Below are 8,153 nucleotides of genomic sequence, written 5' to 3'. Positions count from 1 at the left end.
TATGATATAAATTTTGAAGTACTAAAGCATCCGGTACTTTGGATGGGGTTTGTTAGGCCCAATAGATCTATCTTTAGGATTCGCGTCAATTAGGGTGTCTGTTCCCTAATTCTTAGATTACCAGACTTAATAAAAAGGGGCATATTCGATTTCGATAATTCAACCATAGAATGTAGTTTCACGTACTTGTGTCTATTTTGTAAATCATTTATAAAACCTGCATGTATTCTCATCCCAAAAATATTAGATTTTAAAAGTGGGACTATAACTCACTTTCACAGATTTTTACTTCGTCGGGAAGTAAGACTTGGCCACTGTTGATTCACGAACCTATAATAATATATACATATATATTAAAGTATGTTCAAAATATATTTACAACACTTTTAATATATTTTGATGTTTTAAGTTTATTAAGTCAGCTGTCCTCGTTAGTAACCTATAACTAGTTGTCCACAGTTAGATGTACAGAAATAAATCGATAAATATTATCTTGAATCAATCCACGACCCAGTGTATACGTATCTCAGTATTGATCACAACTCAAACTATATATATTTTGGAATCAACCTCAACCCTGTATAGCTAACTCCAACATTCACATATAGAGTGTCTATGGTTGTTCCGAAATATATATAGATGTGTCGACATGATAGGTCGAAATATTGTATACGTGTCTATGGTATCTCAAGATTACATAATATACAATACAAGTTGATTAAGTTATGGTTGGAATAGATTTGTTACCAATTTTCACGTAGCTAAAATGAGAAAAATTATCCAATCTTGTTTTACCCATAACTTCTTCATTTTAAATCCGTTTTGAGTGAATCAAATTGCTATGGTTTCATATTGAACTCTATTTTATGAATCTAAATAGAAAAAGTATAGGTTTATAGTCGGAAAAATAAGTTACAAGTCGTTTTTGTAAAGGTAGTCATTTCAGTCGAAAGAACGACGTCTAGATGACCATTTTAGAAAACATACTTCCACTTTGAGTTTAACCATAAGTTTTGGATATAGTTTCATGTTCATAATAAAAATCATTTTCTCAGAATAAAAACTTTTAAATCAAAGTTTATCATAGTTTTTAATTAACTAACCCAAAACAGCCCGCGGTGTTACTACGACGGCGTAAATCCGGTTTTACGGTGTTTTTCGTGTTTCCAGGTTTTAAATCATTAAGTTAGAATATCATATAGATATAGAACATGTGTTTAGTTGATTTTAAAAGTCAAGTTAGAAGGATTAACTTTTGTTTGCGAACAAGTTTAGAATTAACTAAACTATGTTATAGTGATTACAAGTTTAAACCTTCGAATAAGATAGCTTTATATGTATGAATCGAATGATGTTATGAACATCATTACTACCTTAATTTCCTTGGATAAACCTACTGGAAAAGAGAAAAATGGATCTAGCTTCAATGGATCCTTGGATGGCTCGAAGTTCTTGAAGCAGAATCATGACACGAAAACAAGTTCAAGTAAGATCATCACTTGAAATAAGATTGTTATAGTTATAGAAATTGAACCAAAGTTTGAATATGATTATTACCTTGTATTAGAATGATAACCTACTGTAAGAAACAAAGATTTCTTGAGGTTGGATGATCACCTTACAAGATTGGAAGTGAGCTAGCAAACTTGAAAGTATTCTTGATTTTATGAAACTAGAACTTTTAGAATTTATGAAGAACACTTAGAACTTGAAGATAGAACTTGAGAGAGATCAATTAGATGAAGAAAATTGAAGAATGAAAGTGTTTTTAGGTGTTTTTGGTCGTTGGTGTATGGATTAGATATAAAGGATATGTAATTTTGTTTTCATGTAAATAAGTCATGAATGATTACTCATATTTTTATAATTTTATGAGATATTTCATGCTAGTTGCCAAATGATGGTTCCCACATGTGTTAGGTGACTCACATGGGCTTCTAAGAGCTGATTATTGGAGTGTATATACCAATAGTACATACATCTAAAAGCTGTGTATTGTACGAGTACGAATACGGGTGCATACGAGTAGAATTATTGATGAAACTGAACGAGGATGTAATTGTAAGCATTTTTGTTAAGTAGAAGTATTTTGATAAGTGTATTGAAGTCTTTCAAAAGTGTATAAATACATATTAAAACACTACATGTATATACATTTTAACTGAGTCGTTAAGTCATCGTTAGTCGTTACATGTAAGTGTTGTTTTGAAACCTTTAGGTTAACGATCTTGTTAAATGTTGTTAACCCAATGTTTATAATATCAAATGAGATTTTAAATTATTATATTATCATGATATTATCATGTATGAATATCTCTTAATATGATATATATACATTAAATGTCTTTACAACGATAATCGTTACATATATGTCTCGTTTAAAAATCATTAAGTTAGTAGTCTTGTTTTTACATATGTAGTTCATTGTTAATATACTTAATGATATGTTTACTTATCATAGTATCATGTTAACTATATATATATATATATATATATCCATATATATGTCATCATATAGTTTTTACAAGTTTTAACGTTCGTGAATCACCGGTCAACTTGGGTGGTCAATTGTCTATATGAAATCTATTTCAATTAATCAAGTCTTACCAAGTTTGATTGCTTAACATGTTGGAAACATTTAATCATGTAAATATCAATCTCAATTAATATATATAAACATGGAAAAGTTCGGGTCACTACAGTACCTACCCGTTAAATAAATTTCGTCCCGAAATTTTAAGCTGTTGAAGGTGTTGACGAATCTTCTGGAAATAGATGCGGGTATTTCTTCTTCATCTGATCTTCACGCTCCCAGGTGAACTCGGGTCCTCTACGAGCATTCCATCGAACCTTAACAATTGGTATCTTGTTTTGCTTAAGTCTTTTAACCTCACGATCCATTATTTCGACGAGTTCTTCGATGAATTGAAGTTTTTCGTTGATTTGGATTTCATCTAACTGAATAGTGAGATCTTCTTTAGCAAAACATTTCTTCAAATTCGAGACGTGGAAAGTGTTATGTACAGTCGTGAGTTGTTGAGGTAACTCTAGTCGGTAAGCTACTGGTCCGACACGATCAATAATCTTGAATGGTCCAATATACCTTGGATTTAATTTCCCTCGTTTACCAAATTGAACAACGCCTTTCCAAGGTGCAACTTTAAGCATGACCATCTCTCCAATTTCAAATTCTATATCTTTTCTTTTAATGTCAGCGTAGCTCTTTTGTCGACTTTGGGCGGTTTTCAACCGTTGTTGAATTTGGATGATCTTCTCGGTAGTTTCTTGTATAATCTCCGGACCCGTAATCTGTCTATCCCCCACTTCACTCCAACAAATCGGAGACCTGCACTTTCTACCATAAAGTGCTTCAAACGGCGCCATCTCAATGCTTGAATGGTAGCTGTTGTTGTAGGAAAATTCTGCTAACGGTAGATGTCGATCCCAACTGTTTCCGAAATCAATAACACATGCTCGTAGCATGTCTTCAAGCGTTTGTATCGTCCTTTCACTCTGCCCATCAGTTTGTGGATGATAGGCAGTACTCATGTCTAGACGAGTTCCTAATGCTTGCTGTAATGTCTGCCAGAATCTTGAAATAAATCTGCCATCCCTATCAGAGATAATAGAGATTGGTATTCCATGTCTGGAGACGACTTCCTTCAAATACAGTCGTGCTAACTTCTCCATCTTGTCATCTTCTCTTATTGGCAGGAAGTGTGCTGATTTGGTGAGACGATCAACTATTACCCAAATAGTATCAAAACCACTTGCAGTCCTTGGCAATTTAGTGATGAAATCCATGGTAATGTTTTCCCATTTCCATTCCGGGATTTCGGGTTGTTGAAGTAGACCTGATGGTTTCTGATGCTCAGCTTTGACCTTAGAACACGTCAAACATTCTCTTACGTATTTAGCAACATCGGCTTTCATACCCGGCCACCAAAAATGTTTCTTGAGATCCTTGTACATCTTCCCCGTTCCAGGATGTATTGAGTATCTGGTTTTATGAGCTTCTCTAAGTACCATTTCTCTCATATCTCCAAATTTTGGTACCCAAATCCTTTCAGCCCTATACCGGGTTCCGTCTTCCCGAATATTAAGATGCTTCTCCGATCCTTTGGGTATTTCATCCTTTAAATTTCCCTCTTTTAAAACTCCTTGTTGCGCCTCCTTTATTTGAGTAGTAATGTTATTATGAATCATTATATTCATAGATTTTACTCGAATGGGTTCTCTGTCCTTCCTGCTCAAGGCATCGGCTACCACATTTGCCTTCCCCGGGTGGTAACGAATCTCAAAGTCGTAATCATTCAATAATTCAATCCACCTACGCTGCCTCATATTCAGTTGTTTCTGATTAAATATGTGTTGAAGACTTTTGTGGTCGGTATATATAATACTTTTGACCCCATATAAGTAGTGCCTCCAAGTCTTTAATGCAAAAACAACCGCGCCTAATTCCAAATCATGCGTCGTATAATTTTGTTCGTGAATCTTCAATTGTCTAGACGCATAAGCAATCACCTTCGTTCGTTGCATTAATACACAACCGAGACCTTGCTTTGATGCATCACAATAAATCACAAAATCATCATTCCCTTCAGGCAATGACAATATAGGTGCCGTAGTTAGCTTTTTCTTCAATAACTGAAACGCTTTCTCTTGTTCATCATTCCATTCAAATTTCTTCCCTTTATGCGTTAATGCAGTCAAGGGTTTTGCTATTCTGGAAAAGTCTTGGATGAACCTTCTGTAGTAACCAGCTAGTCCTAAAAACTGGCGTATGTGTTTCGGAGTTTTCGGGGTTTCCCACTTTTCAACAGTTTCTATCTTTGCCGGATCCACCTTAATACCTTCTTTGTTCACTATGTGACCGAGGAATTGAACTTCTTCCAACCAAAATGCACACTTTGAAAACTTAGCGTACAATTCTTCCTTCCTCAATACTTCTAACACCTTTCTCAAATGTTCACCGTGTTCTTGGTCATTCTTTGAGTAAATAAGTATGTCATCAATGAAAACAATGACAAACTTGTCAAGGTATGGTCCACACACTCGGTTCATAAGGTCCATGAACACAGCTGGTGCATTAGTTAAACCAAACGGCATGACCATAAACTCGTAATGACCGTAACGTGTTCTGAAAGCAGTCTTTGGAATATCATCTTCTTTCACCCGCATTTGATGATACCCGGAACGTAAGTCAATCTTTGAATAAACAGACGAGCCTTGTAGTTGATCAAATAAGTCATCGATTCTCGGTAGTGGGTAGCGGTTCTTGATGGTAAGTTTGTTCAACTCTCGGTAGTCGATACACAACCTGAATGTACCATCTTTCTTCTTGACAAACAAAACAGGAGCTCCCCACGGTGATGTGCTTGGTCGAATGAAACCACGCTCTAAAAGTTCTTGTAATTGGCTTTGCAGTTCTTTCATCTCGCTGGGTGCGAGTCTGTAAGGAGCACGAGCTATTGGTGCAGCTCCTGGTACAAGATCTATTTGAAATTCAACGGATCGATGTGGGGGTAATCCCGGTAATTCTTTCGGAAATACATCGGGAAATTCTTTTGCAATGGGAACATCATTGATGCTCTTTTCTTCAGTTTGTACTTTCTCGACGTGTGCTAGAACAGCATAGCAACCTTTTCTTATTAGTTTTTGTGCCTTCAAATTACTAATAAGATGTAGCTTCGTGTTGCCCTTTTCTCCGTACACCATTAAGGGTTTTCCTTTTTCTCGTATAATGCGAATTGCATTTTTGTAACAAACGATCTCCGCTTTCACTTCTTTCAACCAGTCCATACCGATTATCACATCAAAACTCCCTAACTCCACTGGTATCAAATCAATCTTAAATGTTTCGCTAACCAGTTTAATTTCTCGATTCCGACATATATTATCTGCTGAAATTAATTTACCATTTGCTAATTCGAGTAAAAATTTACTATCCAAAGGCGTCAATGGACAACTTAATTTAGCACAAAAATCTCTACTCATATAGCTTCTATCCGCACCCGAATCAAATAAAACGTAAGCAGATTTATTGTCAATAAGAAACGTACCCGTAACAAGCTCCGGGTCTTCCTGTGCCTCTATCGCATTAATATTGAAAACTCTTCCACGGCCTTGTCCATTCATGTTCTCCTGGTTCGGGCAATTTCTAATAATGTGGCCTGGTTTTCCACATTTATAACAAACTACATTGGCATAACTTGCTCCGACACTACTTGCTCCGCCATTACTCGTTCCGACACCATTTGTTCCTTTCGTTCTATTAACCCCTGGTCTGTAGACCTCACACTTCGCCGCGCTATGACCATTTCTTTTACACTTGTTGCAAAATTTGGTGCAGAACCCCGAGTGATTCTTTTCACACCTTTGGCATAGCTGCTTCTGATTGTTGTTGTTGTTGCGGTTATTATTGTTGTTGGGATGATTGTTGTAGTTGCTGTTGTTGTTGTTGTTGTTGTTGGACCGTTTGTTGTAGTTGCGATTGATGTTGCGATTATTGGGATAATTGTTGCGATTATTGTTGTAATTGCTGTTGTTGTTGTATTGGTGATTCTTATCACCGTTTTCCTCCCACTTTCTTTTGACTTGCTTCACATTGGCCTCTTCAGCAGTTTGTTCTTTAATTCTTTCTTCAATCTGGTTCACTAGTTTGTGAGCCATTCTACATGCCTGTTGTATGGAGGCAGGCTCGTGTGAACTTATATCTTCTTGGATTCTTTCCGGTAATCCTTTCACAAACGCGTCGATCTTCTCTTCCTCATCTTCGAATGCTCCCGGACACAATAGGCACAATTCTGTGAATCATCTTTCGTACGTGGTAATATCAAATCCTTGGGTTCGTAACCCTCTAAGTTCTGTCTTGAGCTTATTGACCTCGGTTCTGGGACGGTACTTCTCGTTCATCAAGTGTTTGAATGCTGACCACGGTAGTGCGTACGCATCATCTTGTCCCACTTGCTCTAGATAGGTATTCCACCATGTTAACGCAGAACCTGTGAAGGTATGCATAGCGTACTTCACTTTGTCCTCTTCAGTACACTTACTTATGGCAAACACCGATTCAACCTTCTCGGTCCACCGTTTCAATCCGATCGGTCCTTCGGTTCCATCAAATTCCAAAGGTTTGCAGGCAGTGAATTCTTTGTAGGTGCATCCTACACGATTTCCTGTACTGCTAGATCCAAGGTTATTGTTGGTATGTAGCGCAGCCTGTACTACAGCTATGTTTGAAGCTAGAAAAGTACGGAATTCCTCTTCATTCATATTCACGGTGTGTCGAGTAGTCGGTGCCATTTCCTTCAAAATAGTTAAATGGAACAAGTTAATCATACAGAATATTAAGAGTAGTTAATAGTATTTCGTAGCATAATATGAACTCATTTATAAAAGCTTTTTCTTCATATTAGCGTTTTATAAGTTTAAATTCGGGTAGTACCTACCCGTTAAGTTCATACTTAGTAGCTAATATACAATTCAACTACTACAATTCTATATGAAAAACTGATTATAATAATATTTCGCGTTTAAACTTTTATACAATATTTTACAAACTTACAATACCGCTTATTTTACATAAAGCATGAAATATAGCACACAATAACTTTGATACAAGATAGTTGTGAAGACAATTCTAGCTAGTACACAAGTCGTTCAGCAAAGGCAATAAAGACACGTAATTCATACGTCCAGAAACAAGTCATGCATTCTGGTTTTACTAGGACTACTTCCCATCCTTGGTCTTGTGCAACATAACCGTTATGGCCGTTGATAAGACAGCGTGTTGTAACGTCATCAAAGGGACGAGGGTTACGTAATGTCCAACAGTCCCGTAATAATCTAAAAACCTCATTTCTTACCCCAATTACCGACTCCGTCACTTGTGGAAACGTTTTGTTTAATAGTTGTAGCCCGATGTTCTTGTTCTCACTTTGGTGAGAAGCGAACATTACTAATCCGTAAGCATAACATGCTTCTTTATGTTGCATGTTAGCCGCTTTTTCTAAATCACGAAGTCCAATATTCGGATATATTGAGTCAAAATAATTTCTTAACCCGTTGCGTAAAATAGCATTTGGGTTCCCCGCAATATATGCGTCAAAGTAAACACATCGTAACTTATGGGTTTCCCAATGTGATAT

Source organism: Rutidosis leptorrhynchoides, chromosome 7 (assembly GCF_046630445.1).
Source record: "Rutidosis leptorrhynchoides isolate AG116_Rl617_1_P2 chromosome 7, CSIRO_AGI_Rlap_v1, whole genome shotgun sequence".
Taxonomy (NCBI): domain Eukaryota; kingdom Viridiplantae; phylum Streptophyta; class Magnoliopsida; order Asterales; family Asteraceae; genus Rutidosis; species Rutidosis leptorrhynchoides.
The sequence above is the reverse complement of the archived record's forward strand: the minus strand, read 5'-3'. Positions refer to the sequence as shown.